This window comes from Pinus tabuliformis, chromosome 4_1 (genome assembly GCF_031772625.1).
Source record: "Pinus tabuliformis cultivar Carrire ecotype Pingquan chromosome 4_1, CPIR1, whole genome shotgun sequence".
NCBI classification, from domain to species: domain Eukaryota; kingdom Viridiplantae; phylum Streptophyta; class Pinopsida; order Pinales; family Pinaceae; genus Pinus; species Pinus tabuliformis.
The window spans coordinates 33,455,971-33,468,635 of record NC_142303.1 but is presented as its reverse complement, the minus strand read 5'-3'; positions in this window follow the sequence as shown (position 1 = coordinate 33,468,635).

Below are 12,665 nucleotides of genomic sequence, written 5' to 3'. Positions count from 1 at the left end.
TGAAGACTGTGTTTCGAAACCATTCCAGGGCAGCTAGAAAACGAGGTAGAGGAAATCTCCTCTCCACCGGTGTCCCTTTCTCCAAACATGAGTTTACAAACCAATTAGAAGATCTTAAGAGTGAGGTGAGACAGACCATTGCCATGCAGCTGTACACATTCAGGATCCAGCAGAAGAAAGAAGAAGCTGAGAGAGCCTTGGCTGTCTTCTGTCCTAGGTGCACCAGAAGACACCCTAAGAACGAATGTCCATTGCATTCGGTTGAAGTGTGTTTCGTTTGTGAGGAGGACCACCCAACAAATCAGTGTCCAACCTTACCTGGGTTTAAAGCCATGTACCAAGGAACCGAAGCCCCCACTGAACCTCTCTACTTCATCAACCAAAGGAGGCCTCAAGGATCTAGACCTTATCAGCAGGGGATGCAAGGGGCATCTCAAGCTTATTACAACCCCAACCACTCGACTCCCATGCCTTCCTGGGGTCCCCCTGCTCATCCTTCTTGGTCCATACCTCCTCCATGGTCTTATCCACCTCAGTACCCTACTCAACCTACTTCTCATCCATATCACTCACATACCCAGTCGCAGCCTCAATGGAGTGCTCCTCAGTCGGGGTGGAGGCCCCAATACAACACTCCTCCTGCCATTTTGCCTCCACCACCAGTTCAACCTCAGCCTTTACCTCCTGCTCCTCCAAGGCAACCTCAGATGCCTGCTCAACCAAACCCGAACCCCAACAATAGACAGGCTCAGCAGGTATATACTGGGGAGACCTCATGCCCTACCTATGCTGTGGAGATCCAGGAGATCAATCTTAGATCTGGAAAGACTCTTCCAGATCGCCAACCTCCTCCCCCAGAGGATGAGGAAGACCATCAGGAAAGTGAACCGAAGCCTATTCCACCCTTTCCTGAGAGACTTACAGCCACCACACAACCCAACCCGGAAGAAGATGAGCTTCTGGGAGAGCTCAAGCAGTTGTGTGTGAAGATACCCCTTCTCCGGGCCATCAAGGATGTGCCAATATATAACAAGCTGGTTAAGGAGAAGTGTTTCAAACACCCAAGCAGACGGAAGAAAGATGCCTCAACTATCAATGTCATAGGACAGCTGTCTGACCTTATGCTAGGACAAGTCATCTGCCCAAAGTACCTAGATCCTGGAAGTCCTGTAGTAGATGTTCACATCAATGGCACCATTATCCCCCACACCTTGATTGATCTGGGGGCGGCCATCAATGTGATGACCAGGGATACCATGCTTAAACTCAATCTTCAGGATTCCTTGAGGAAGACCTCGACAGTACTGCAATTAGCAGATCGCTCCACCGTGACTCCCGAAGGGATTGTGGAGGATGTCTTGGTCTCTATCGATTCTTGGGAATACCCTGCAGACTTCCTGGTTCTGCAACCAAAGGCCAAGCTTACTGGATATCCTCTCATCTTGGGAAGGCCTTGGTTAGCTACTGCAGATGCTTACATAAGTTGTCGGGCAGGAAACATGACCATCAAAAATGGTCCCATGTCCAAGCAACTAGTCCTATACCCTCCTGCCCAACCTTCTTTAGAGCATGATTTACCACTCTGGTTGGAGGAAGGAGAAGAAGACGAGGTGTATTCAGCACCTCTGTGTACCCTAGATACCACTAGAAGAAATCCCCCAACCGAGGATGATTTGATTGAGACCCTGATCCAAAACCCACCTAGCAGTGCACTATCTTTAGAGAAGTTGGTGGAGGATGCCCAAGCTAGCACCTTAGTGGACCTTTGTACAACCAGCCCTGTCACTCCCAGAGTCAAAAGTGTGGAGTTCGGCCCTGAGAGAGCATTAAAGATCAGCTCCTCCCTATCTCCTTCCCAGGAGAAGGAGTTGTGTAGCCTATTGGCCAGCCACTTAGATGCTTTTGCTTGGAGCTATAAGGAGATGAAAGGAGTCCATCCCTCGGTTTGTACCCATCATATATACATCAAAGAGGATTGTAAACCAGTTAGGCAACCCCAGAGGAGAATGAATCCAGCCCTTAAGGACATTGTCAAGGAAGAATTGCAGAAACTGTTGGATGCCGGATTCATCTACCCCATCTCAGATAGTGAATGGGTGTCCCCTCTAGTGTTGGTTCCCAAGAAGAATGGGAAGTGGAGGATCTGTGTAGATTACCGTGAGCTGAACAAAGCTACCAAAAAAGACCATTTCCCTCTACCTTTCATAGATCAAGTGTTGGATGGACTGGCAGGAAAGAAGTTCTTCTCTTTCCTGGATGGGTTTAGCGGGTACAATCAAATCCAAATCAGCCCGGAAGACCAAGATAAGACCACCTTCACTTGTCCTTCGGGTACCTTTGCCTACCGAGTCCTTCCCTTTGGGCTATGCAATGCTCCTGCTACTTTTCAGAGAGCTGTCTTGAGCATCTTCTCGGAGTTGGTCCATGATGCAGTGGAAATATACATGGATGACTTTACTCCTTATGGGGCCAACTTCCAGGAAGCATTGTCCAACCTGGGGAAAGTCCTAACCAAATGCACCAAGATGAACTTGTCCCTCAGCCCTGAAAAATGTGAATTCCTAATGACTGAAGGGACCGTGCTAGGCCATACCATTTCTTCCCAAGGATTGCAGGTGGATCCTAACAAAATTGCTCTCATCAAGAGGGTTCCACCTCCTCAAAAAGTAAGGGATGTCCGGAGTTTCTTAGGATTAGCAGGATACTACCGGAGATTCATTAAGGACTTCAGCAAGTTAGCCTCACCATTGTTTGGTCTGTTGGCAAAAGATGTGGAGTTTAAGTGGACTGACGATTGTCAGAGGAGTTTGAATGAGTTAAAGGACAAGTTGGTGTCAGCACCAATCTTGAGAGGTCCAAACTGGGCCCTACCTTTCCACATCCACACTGATGCCTCGAACAAAGCCATAGGTGCAGCCTTAGGACAGGTTGAGCAAAAACTTCCATATGCCATTTACTTCGTTAGCAAAAACTTGTCCAAAGCAGAGCTGAATTACACTGTAACCGAGAAGGAATTCTTAGCTGTGGTCCATGCACTGAACAAGTTCCGACATTATATTACTGGTTACCAGACTTTTGTACATACTGACCATGCTGCTATTAGATATTTGATGAATAAACCCGATGTGAATGCTCGTATTATTAGATGGTTACTTTTATTGCAGCAGTTTGATCTAACCATTGTTGATAAACCAGGAAGAGAAAATGTTGTTGCTGACTTCTTGTCTAGATTGGATTTGTCTGCAGATGAAGATGGGACGGTGGATGACCAGATGCCTGATGAGCATCTGTTTGCTATCTCAGTACTCTCTCCATGGTTTTCTGATATAGCGAACTACCTTGTTTCAGCTCAGTTCCCTCCGCACCTCTCTTCAAAAGAGAAGAGCAAAATCATCAGAAAAAGTGCCTCATTTACTTGGATCGGGGGCAACCTGTTCAAGCTTGGCCCTGATCAGATCTTAAGGCATTGTGTAAGGGAAGAGGAAGTCTTTGACATCCTCCTCACCTGTCATGATGGGCCTTGTGGAGGACATTTTGCAGCAAAGAGAACTGCCTTCAAGATCCTGCAGGCAGGCTACTATTGGCCCACACTTCATCAAGATGTCAGAAGATATGTCAGCCAGTGTGACCAATGCCAAAGGATGGGGAAACCAACCCAAAGGGATGAGATGCCTCTCCAACCTCAAGTGACTCTTGAGCCATTTGAGAAGTGGGGCATGGACTTTGTGGGTCCAATCAATCCCTCTTCGAGGCAGAGGTCCTAGATCATTGTGTGTACTGACTACTTGACAAAGTGGGCAGAGACTAAAGCAATCAAAGCAGCAATAGAAGAGAAGGTGGTCGAGTTCTTAAGAGAGAACATCTTCTACAAGTTTGGCTACCCAAGAGAGCTGGTGACCGATCAGGGGAGCCAATTCACATCCAACTTGATTGAAGATCTTCTAGCTCATCACAAGATCAAGCACAGGACTTCCACCCCCTATCACCCTCAAGCAAATGGGCAGGTGGAAGTCACCAATAGAGCATTAGAAGGGATCTTGACCAAAGTGGTGAGCAGCAGCAGAAAGGACTGGGCAGATCGCCTGGTTGAGGCCACATGGGCTTACAACACCACCTGGAAGACCACCACCGGCTTCACACCTTATGAGCTGGTCTATGGGAAGAAAGCTTTGCTGTCCATTGAGTTTGAGTATAACACTTTGAGGATGACAGCTCAGCTGGACCTAGATCTTAGCCATGCACAGCAAGAAAGGTTATTGCAGCTGAATGGACTGGATGAGCACTGCATGCAGGTCCTCCTTCACTCAGAAGTGGTTCAACTTCAGAGAAAGGTGTGGCATGATCAACATCTCCATGACAAGCAGTTCTAGCCGGGAGATTGGGCTTTGTTGTATGACTCCAGATTCAAAGATTTCAAGGGGAAGTTGAGAACCAGATGGCTAGGACCATATGTAGTGGAACAGTGCCATGACAATGGATCTATCCTCATTCGAACCATTGATGAGGAAGCCATTCCCATGCTTGTCAATGGGCACCGATTGAAGATCTACAGAAGACCTCTCTCAAGACAAGAGTTTATCAGCACTATGGAGAAATCTGTTTTGGTCATAGAGAAGGGTTCTGCCTCCACTTTGGGCATACCCTGAAGAGAAAAAAAAAAAAAAAAAAAAAAAAAAAAAAAAAAAAAGAGAAAAAAGAGAGAAAAAATAAAGATCCTTGGGTGAAAACCTCTCTGAGGCGCCCAAGGCAGGCAGTAGGGGTGAAAACCTCATTGAGGCGCTCCTATTGTCTTTCAAAAAAAAAAGAAGAAAGTTAAAAAAAAAAAAGATCCTTGAGTGAAAACCTCTTTGAGGCGCTCAGGGCAGGTAGCAAGGGTGAAAACCTCTTTGGGGCGCCCCTGCTATCTTTTCAAAAAAAAAGAGAGAAAAAAAACAATAAGCATAATAAAAGTTTTGCATGCAGATGTTCTATGGAGGAGAAGAAGCCTCTCCACTCCAAGCCAGGGGCCTTCATCATGCTATCAAAGGATGCCATCAACACCTCCTCCAAGAATAACAATGCTTTTCAAGGTATGTGCAATTTTTATCATGATTTGGATCTTCTACAGGAAGATACAGTTTTCTACAGGAACAGACAGTCTTCCTTTAGGAAGACGCGGATCTTCTACAGGAAAGTGCAAAATTTCTACAGGAAGCTCTGTGTTCTATAGGAAACTTCCTGTAGAAGGTTGCGACGGCCGAAATGTGTTTCAAGTGAAGATCTAGCGACTGAAGAGTGGATTGAACGCATGCATGCCACTGATGGCACCCCTGAACATTGCTATTATCTTGCTCCACCATCCTCGTCGCCATGCAACCAAGATCCCTGCAGCAGCACAACAAAGCAATGAGTTCTCGTGAAAAAACATCTGTCAAAGAAAAACCAAGCACCGAGAGCCATACCACATCCACGTTATGCATCAGAAGCGCTGGGATCGTGATCGAGAAGCCAGAACCGCCAGCATGCAGCATGTACCCAAGGAGAAAGGACTGTGACAAGACCCCTCGCGGGGATCCTGTAACAGTTCAACCTGCTCGAGTGAATACCGTCCACAGCACCGCCATCCGAGATAAAACACGGGCGCATGAACGCGAAACCATCCACTCCAGCGTCAGCAACCGGTAGCCATGTGCCTCCGGGTCTGTGTAAGCCGCGTGCAGCAGGTAAATCCATCGTCCACAAACTGGAAATCATGTGCAGCCACGCGCAGGTAAGTGTCCTAATCCTTCTCTCCATCAAATCGCATGGATATTACTTTGATTTGTTTTGCATGGCATAAAGGTGAATGGTTGAGCGGCCGTAAGGCCAGTTGACTGGCCACATCGGCTAGTGAAAGGATAGTCAGATGATGAGGTGGCAGCCACGACAAAAGACACACGTAGCACGCACGTGAAGATTAGTCCCGTCAACCGTGAAACGAGTTTAACCGAAAAGGGCGGCGGCAGATCTGTGGGAATGAATGCGGCAGCAAGCGAATGTGCAGGCGGATGATGGGTGACGTCACCCAACGGTCCGGCAGGGACAGCTCACCCCCCGCGCCACGAGCTGCGCTAATTCAAAATCTAATCGGCTCGATTAAGCGTGTATATCCATCAACCTCACTTCAAAACTCGAGTAGCTCCTCTGATTACCTCTGCATGTTGATACGCCAAGCTCTCGGCTACCTGAACGCTGGTAAGGCACCTCTCGACCGCTGTCCAACTATAGCTCCCCCCGAAGTCTGCGCACTGCTCCTACAGGAACAGTTTCTACAGGAACACAGTCCTACAGGAAGCAGTATCTACAGGAAAGCAGTCTCTACAGGAAGGTGAAGTCTTCACGTAAAAAAGGTGGCGGAAAAGAGGTAACCCTGAAACTCCTTCCGCAATTGGTTTTCAAAGGTGGCAAGGTCATTATTCATAGTCTGGTCATAAAAGATATTGGATTGCCGTGCCCATACTATCGCTTCTACAGGATAGAGGCATAATTAGACTGTGGTTTTGTGAATTCATTGCATGCTCTGTCTATAAGACCGAATTCCCTTTATATTTACCACCTGTGGTCAAAACCACCGTGCTCATCATGCCTGGTGGGTTTATCAGACGAGAGCCCACTGATTCAACCACATTGAGGAGAAATCAGGCAGTGGTGGAGCTCTTTACACAAGCACAGTGGATGTCTTTTTGTGATAAGTTGCAGGGGTACGATGAGGAAGTGGCTGAGGAATTCTTGCAGGCCCTGAGGCCAAAATCCAAGGTGCTGGCCACAGTCAATTTCAGAGGCCTAAGCCTCAAGATAACCCCGTAGTCCATCAGTAGAATCACTGAGCTTCCTATGGGTCTCCCGTGGGATAAAGAAGAACGAAAACAGAGCCAGCAAGCGAAGAAGGAATTCTTTCCACCTGAGGAAGAATTCTCTGAAGATAAGAATGGAGTACGAAGGAATAGTTTGACACCACCTTGGAACGAGGTCAGTTTGCAGATTATGAAATATATTACATGTGAGGGGCGCTATAGCATCGTCTACGGGTACCATTTCCGATTGCTGAACGAGTTAAGGCACCGAAGTGAGCTTCCTGTAGAAAAGAAATTAAGCATTCCTTATTTCCTGTTGCAATCTTTAATGGAATGTGCTACGAAGCTGAAGGGTGGCGTCCCAGATCAGGTGGCACACCATGGGCTGATCAAGTTGCTTGTAGAAGATGCACTGCACTCCTATAAAGTTCCCCTCTCCTGGGAGTCATTTAGAAATCTAACACGAGATGGGGACATCAAAATGCTGGTCGAAGATAGTGGCTCCTCCAGCAGTGAAGACAAAGAGGCAGTGGCCAAAGAAAAGAGGGAACCAGGTCAGAAGACCCCTGCCACGGTGCAGAGGAAGGAACAAAAGAGGAAGCAAGAAGAAAAGGAAGACGAAGAGGAGGGTGACACACCTGTTTTGACAGCAAGAGAACAGAGGATGAAGAGCAGAATGGACAAAGCGGAGGTGGTCCTTGTCAGCCCAAGCACCTCGTCAGCTCCTGCAGTCAAAGCCAAAAGCAAAATCCATGCAGCCAAGCAAGAAAAGGTGGTGACAGTTGCATCTACAGGGAAACAAACGCAGGCTTCTACAGGAAGCCCCAGAACAACGCCTACAGGAAAGCAGACGAAGGCTTCTACAGGAGGCTCAAAAACAGAGAAGGGATCTTCTACAAGAGACCCACAGAGCGTAAAGAAAGAGTCTTCTACAGGAGGGCCGAAAGTGGACAAAGTAGGGTCTTCTACAGGAAGCCCGAAAATCACTAAGGAACAGACTTCTACAGGAAGTCTGGAAACAAAGACAAAGGCTTCTACAGGAAGCCCAAAAATTCAAGAAAAGGCTTCTACAGGAAGCCCAAAACTTCTAAAGGAAAAAGCTTCTACAGGAAGCCCGAAAGAAAAAGGAAAAGCTCCTGCAGGAAGCCCAGACGTGATAAAAGAAAAGGCTCCTACAGGAAGCCCAAGAGCTAAGGAAGAAGCTCCTACAAGGAGCCCAAAACCGGTCAAGGAAGGGTCTTCTGCAGGAAGCCCGAAACCAAAGGAGGAGGGACCCTCTACAAGGAGCTCTGAGAGAGAAAAGCACAAGAAAGAGAAGGCTAGCATCCTCGAAAAGGAGGCGGAAGCGGTACTGGCTGCCCTCAGCACACCGGCAAAACCCAAAGAAAAGAGAGAGAGGGAGATCCCTCTACCTTCCGAAGCAAGGAGGAGTCAGAGAATGAAAACAGACAAGTTGCAGCCTCCACCCAGTAGCCAACCCACTTCAGGAGACATCCCTACTTCACCCAGTACAAGAACTCCCTCTAAAACACAGGCCACCCCTGAGAAGGGAAGCCCAAAAGTCACTTCCTGGACGCGAAAAATAGGCCAGTCGCCTTCTGAAGCCCGGCTCAAGGAAATGAAAAAGGGGGAAGAAGCACCACCCTCGTCTCCACCTGAGGCAGAGAAAACAGAGGCCCCAAAAGTAGAGAAGAAGGAGCAGGTTCTGGGCCCCAGCTCTCGGCCAAGGACAAGGAGCCGGGGCAAAATTGCTCAAGGATGAGCAAATGGTTCAGCTGGGGGGTGATGATGAGCTTTGGGCTCATTTTGGCCTATTCTACTTGCTCAAACCATTCATTTTTTTACTGCTTATGCATGCATTTCTTAGTTTATTCATGTTGTTTGTAGGAAGAAGGGTAGGCACTCTATCTATGTGACTAATGCATTGTGATTCCAGGTTTTGGCATTAAAAGGGAGCAAAAGACAACGAAAAGGAGACAAGGAGACAATGAAGTGGCACTGCTGACTTTTAGGAGAGGATGTCCATGGTCTTGGGGACATTCCTCGTGATTCCCACCAAGAACTCCGAGCTCCAATCCATCTCTCCTCCGAGCTTAGAGCAGCCAGCTGTTCTATAGGAACAACAGTTATAAACTGCTCTACAGGAACAACAGTTATGACCGTCCTACAGGATCAGCAGTTAAACTCTAGTTGGACAGCCGAGCTCCTAAAATCAAGGACACTTGTTGGATCATCATTTTTGTATAAGTGTAGAGGCCTTAGCCTTGGATAGGTTGTTGAAACTCTCGTATTGCTATTGTAATTTTGGAGCACAGTTCAGTTTTCGTTCCTTTTTGTAAGCCAATTTGGCATGACATCAGATTATGAATAAAGAAGGCAGTTTGTGATCTAGTTCTGAGTTTCTTAAGGAGACTATAGCTCTCAGGTTAGGGCCCAACCTGAGAGCCATAGATCCCCTCTGCTGTAGTGTTGTTTCCATTTCATTTCAGCACTTTGAGCTTTTCATTTGCACATGCAATTCGAATTACAGGTTGTTAAGTTGGTCTTTTTCATGAGTTAGATAGGAGTTGCTTATGATGAATTTGTTTCCACTTGCTTAGTGTAGCAGAGGATAGATATAATCGATTGGAGCTCCAACAAAAAGGGTTGTTAAGGCTCACTGCCATCTCATTTGGGATTGGGGTGCAGTCCATGACTAACCACCAAAAATACGCATTTCTTTGTTCCATGATTGCTGCAAACACAGTCACGTTATGTTAGATGCTTCCACATGATTCACACCTGCACCACACTCCTTTACCACAGCTTCATGCACATTCTCCTTCGCGTTTAGATTGCTGTTCATTGAATTTATAAGCACAGGTAGTCTAAGTTAATGAATTTTTGGTTTGGTGATAGTCACAAGAATTTGTTCCATTTACACTGCTTTCTCTCATTCCATTACTTCGTCCTCCATCTTGATCACACATGCAAACACATCTTTGACCTCTGCTCCGCTCTGTCATCTCCCAAAGTCTTTCACTCCTCACGTACTTCCATTCTCTAGCCCTTTCATTGACCTAGCCCTTTACCTTCCAACCTACTCCCTACACTCACTTCCCATCCTATTCTTCCACTTCTGAGCCATCACTAGCCTCATTCCTACCTTACACATCTCCCCCTACCATTTCATCACTCCTCCATCACGCCAAACACTCACGGTAGGTCATCCTGTAGCCGTTTGTAGACATCCTGTAGAAATCAGAGTATCCTGTAGGATCCCCTGCAGACTTCCTGTAGGAGGCCACTCACTCGGTTGCCGAGCTTCTAAATGTGAGGAACCTCTGTGGATGGATGCTAAGGATCCCTAGGAACCTCTCCTAGCCTCCCCAACCTGTCCCACGCTTTCCTTCCTTCTCCATCCCATCTGTACAACCAAACCCTAGTTAGCACAAAATCACAATCATTCCACACACTTAAAGGAAAAATACAAAAACATGTCTTTCATGATGCAAGTAGTTTAGATCCATGCATTTGCACTTATTAGAGGTAACAGCAGCCTTGGTTGAAGTTTCATTCACACTCTTTGCATTGTAGAGGTTAGACTAGTTAAATTAGGGTTTCCTAGGTTTACATGCTTTGATTTGCTTTCAGTTCAGTTTGTCAAGTAGAGTAGCTTTCCTTTGAGCATAGCTTTCGTCCATCAGTTAGCAAGCTTCTTCTGAGAGCCTATAGAAGTTGGCTTGAGCCCTAGCGGACTTGTGCCAGCTGACCAAGTGACAGCTGCGACAAGAGCTAGTACTTGTGCATATAGCACCGTCGCTTCCAAGTTTGTACGAACTACCGGGTTGATAGAATGAGAGACAGGAAGCCCCAGGAGTTGTAGCATTATTGCTACAATACTAGAGCTCACCACCTTGCCTCACGGAATAATCTATGTCTTTGTATTAAATTCTCTGTTCTTCACTGAGTGCCGGTCCCATAACATCCCAGAAGCTCGGTCATTCATAAAATTGTTTCCAGAATCCCTATTCACTTACTAGCCTAAGGTAAATATTGCATTGTAAGTCATCTCAGACCGTTTTCAATCATCTATTCACTGAGCGTGACTCGGAGAGAGCCCTCTCCTGCTCTGGTAGGGCTAGCTACCAGACTGAGCGTGGTTTGTGGTTACCCTGATTTTTGCCTTCCTTCAGCCTAAGGCAGATTTAGGTGCTAAGAGGTGGTGGTTCTCGGAGGAGTACCCGACAATTGTTGTGAACTTGGTGCATACAGGACTTATGCCACCAGAAGTAGGGTGCTGTTGTGCCAGAGATATTGGATGTCCACCACCATCATGTAAGTATCTCCTCCCTTGAACTTGAGACTCCAGTATTTGATTCTGTTGACAGGAGAAACAAGAGTGAAAAGATAATATGGAGAAGAATCAAGTAAAAGATGAAGGTTCAAGAATTACTGCAAATTTCTCAACATACTTGGCGATGTGCTTGTGGTTCAGCTGAAACAATAGGCAGTCTATTGAGAGAAGCAGCATTTGTATCCAAATTTTGGTTTATCTTCTAAACCTAAATCTATAATTAATAATTTAAATTGATTTGAGACTATGACTTTATATAGAGGATGGTGTGAGCAGCACTTCTATAGACCAGGAGACAGTACGAATTCTATAGTAGGCATGCTCTACTATTTTTACAATGCTCTTGTCTACAATGCAAAGAAGAGCAAGAACTTCGGAATTGTATTTGAAATGAAAGTCCAAGTTCAAAACTAACACAAATGTTTATGCTTTCCAGGAACAGGAGAAGCCCATGATGCTCAGTAGCATACCATGATTTAATAGAATTGAGCTAGAGCCCCTTTTAAACAAATTCTTCCAATATATAAAAAAAAACCTAAAAGCGTTACCTATCCTTTGTACTCCAAGACTTTGTTTTGAAGGTGGAAATTCTTTCCACAGCTGTACACAACAAGTGAAGATGATTCAAGCCATTTTCCTTTCTACAATATTCAGCGAGCAAGTCCAACTCCTATTACAAGTGTATAACTAAGCTATATAGTACAAGTTATTAGCCAATCACTTAATTACTGGATATAATCAGGAAATAAACTGACAGTTATTGCAAAAGAAACTAACTTCACCAGTTTATACAATAGAGAATATAATCACATAAAACAGAAATAGTCACTAGTTTAGCAAACAAGCAGTTTTAAAAAGAAAGACCCGGTGGCCATTCTGCTCATCAAGGTTGGGAGGTGCTGAGCTAGTTCGAGTAGGTATCTACAATCCAACGGACATGTTAGAAGGCATTCAAAAATTAAACTCAATTTTGATGTGCACTAATTAAGATCACCAGGATAGATAGAAAAAATAATACATAATTATTGATGAACCTGCAAGCCATTTACAAACCCAGGACTTATGCTACCAAACTGAAATGCAAATGATTGTTCATATACAGCTTTAGAAACCTCCTTAGAAGCATCTACACATCAAGTTATATGATCAGTATGATAGAAAAATAACTTGTAAAGGCCCTATATATTTCCCTAACCAAGCCTTCCAATGGCTGCGCGAGGGACAGTTGAAACGCCAACCACAGGGAGCAACTGCGTGATTTTTCTTAAAGTGCTTAAAAAACTAAAAATAAAAACACATCCATGTGGGCCCTCCCATGAGGGCCACATGCCTCACCTCCTTCTCCATGGCATAGCATGCAGGGCCTAAACCATGCCACTTAACATTGTATCATGGTCATATGTCAATAAAGGAGGCAGAAGGATAATACAATAGGCATGCTCTACTATTTTTACAATGCTCTTGTCTACAATGTAAAGAAGAGCAAGAACTTTAGAATTTTATTTGAAATGAAAGTT